This window comes from Xiphophorus hellerii, chromosome 22, assembly GCF_003331165.1.
Source record: "Xiphophorus hellerii strain 12219 chromosome 22, Xiphophorus_hellerii-4.1, whole genome shotgun sequence".
Classification (NCBI taxonomy): domain Eukaryota; kingdom Metazoa; phylum Chordata; class Actinopteri; order Cyprinodontiformes; family Poeciliidae; genus Xiphophorus; species Xiphophorus hellerii.
Genome location: NC_045693.1, coordinates 29,065,583 through 29,068,571, shown reverse-complemented (window position 1 = coordinate 29,068,571; position 2,989 = coordinate 29,065,583).

The following is a 2,989-nucleotide window of genomic DNA, read 5'->3' as shown; positions in this document are numbered from 1 at the left end:
TACCTGGAAATGAGAGGACATTTCACATGGGGAAGCCACACACCCAGCAGGGGGCGTGGCTATAAATATACTGTATGTGCTATATCAGACAAAAGTTTGCTTTTTTTTTGTTGGTTACAGCATTTTTAAGCAGAAATAATTTTGTTTGTCTGTTGAAGCATTTTATGAAAGAAAGGTACCTTAAGAATCTAAATTGTATGTACAAAAAAGTCTAATAAGAATATTTGGTTCTAATTTTATTCAGGTGAAGGTTGTATTTTTATGCCTCCTGGGCACCTTCCTTACATTAGATTTTTTTTTTTTTTGCTTTTGGGTGATAAATTGAAAGGTTGGAGCCAAATGGATTTCTGAGATGGTTTATTGAGTAGAATTTTCTACCTGCTGCGAAGTTGTCAATATGCCAAAGTCCAAAAGACTGCCTTTGATTTGTTGCTCCATTCCATTCAACCTGTTAGTGAACAAAAAGGTCATGTTTGTGTGTTTGACAGCGTGAATGTGTACGGCCCGTTTTCTGTTCAGTAGAGACCCAATTACATAAAGATTTCCCATCTAAGGTGCTTAAAGGTTTGGCCCAGTGGATAAGTAATAATAACATTTTTAGCAATTTTCTCCTTCCAGAATGTCCCTTTAGAGAGGAGTTGCCGTATTTCATACGATTTTAAGACCTGTGACCTTCTTAATATTCTGGGGGAGGCCAATTTTGGGACAGATGTTTGAGTTGGATGTCTGAGTGCAGACGTGACCCGGATATTGAGCATCCGTGTGTGCCATTTAAGGTGAAAATGGCACTGAGTGAAGATTTAAAAGCCTTTGGCAGCAGTGGTGCTATGCTGATTAGGACTACAAGCTAATGTTTTTTAATGCAAAAGGTGCCCTTTTCAAATTGCAAATTAATTTCCTTTCATTACTCAATTTGTAAACAGTGTTGCCTCATTGAATGTTGCAGATATTGTCAGATCTTTGCAGATGAATGGAAACATGCCTTTAAGGCTTCAGTTTTAAAGCACATTTTTCTTCAGAATCTTACATTTATGAGATAAACCAACACAAAGTGTTGGTTTATCTTCTTACTGTGAAGAAAATGTGTCTTTTTACTAACAAAAATCTCAAATACATAGTTTCCTATTGTATCCAGACCCCTTTTATATGAAACTCCAAAAATGAAATCCAATGTGTCTAACTATGAGGTGCCATTTGTAAATTTACAATTTTACAATCTGTAAATTTAAATTTACAATCAAGAAATCAATTTATTTAGCCTGTCATACTTTCACCATATTATCCATTCACTTACACATGTCACAATTAAAAATAAATATCCAATTAGCAAGGTAAATATATAGTGTGCAGGTCAATTTTGTTATTAAGCTTCAAATTAAATATTAAGTTACTGGGCCAGATTTTTGGTTTTAAACCTCAATACTTAGCCCCAAAGTAAATATTCAGTCTGGAACTAAATTTTTTATCTAATATGCAAACTTATTTTCCAGTAATCCCAATCTAAATATTTAACTGTTTAATATGTTGAGTTTAAAGCTCAGTATTTAGCTTGCTAATGAAATATTTGGTTTGGAACTGTAGCATTTATAAATTAATGATGGTGAAAACATGACTGAAGAATGAACCCCCATTATGTTTCTTATGACAGCCTAAATAGTCCAAATTATTGTTGTTATTTTTTGACAGTGCAACTTCACAAACAGCACCTCGTAATCGTGTTCAGTAGTCACTTGATTATTAAATTTGCTTGTCATCTGTTGTTATTGAATCTTCATAGATTTATGACAGCAAATCTATGAAGAACAAGCTGCAAACTCCGTTGCAAGACAGGGAACAGCAGACAGTCAGATCTAGTTGTACAAACATTTCAAACAGGTTGAGAGAATAAAACAATATCCTGAGTTTCAAACATGTAATAAAATATGAATAGTACAAATGTATGAAATCCTCAAAGAGCTGTGCTCTGAGGTTAACGCTCAGACATCTGTGGATTTTTAATTGAAAATTTTGTAGAGCAAACCTTTAAATACTGAAAATGAACAGACAGGCATAAAGTGGTTTAGACAATTTTAGAGATTGAGGGAAGGAATTTCTGGAACAGTAATTAATAGTTAATTAATTCTACGTAACATCCCAAACCTAGTAAAACTTTCATGCTAAGTGAATGTGTAACCCTGATAACTACAACCGTCACTTTATGCTCCCAAAGGGCATCATTTACATCCAACTGTCTAGTTGACTCTTTGAAAACAGTGGAGCACTAATATCTAATGGGCTCTCTGTTCCCTCTGTGCCAACACTTAACTTAGTTTGACTGAACGTTGCATTTGGAGCCATGATGATCAGAGGGCCACAGCCTCATATAAGCTAGTAAATACTTTGCATTCACTCATCAACAGCTTGAACATTTTTATTAACTTTAATGATTGAGTTTTTTCCCCCCAAGATGGAATAATTGTAAGGTAAACAACTTCAAGAATTTGTGAAACAATAACTTGGTGGACAGGTTTGAATGTTTTCTCTAATCCACTTTTCTACACTGTAAAGGCTGACAGACACACAAACAACTTCAGAGGAAGAAGAGAAGAAGTGGAAGCAGGATGACTGCGCTGCATGTTTTTCAGCGATTTATTACATGAACAAGTTTATTCATGTGTGATTTTTTTCTTATCTAATTGAAACTGCAATTGCAAAATTGTGTTTTTTCACCATTAGCAGAACAAAGTTTTGCGCACCTGTTTAAGGAAAATGCAGCTGTGTTCCTTAGAAGGATGCCAACAATGGCAGTTTTTCTAGCCATCAGCTAGTTCCTGGCATAATTCTTGATGGAAATTTGTCTGTTTTTCTCAAAACAAACTGAACACAAGACGTTCCAGCTAAATTAACACAACAGGGATGATGTGGAGCCATTCTAAAAGCTGCTAGTCTTCCTTAGAAATAGACACACAAAGTAGTTTGTTGCATTTTACTAAAACAGCTTAATGTTTGA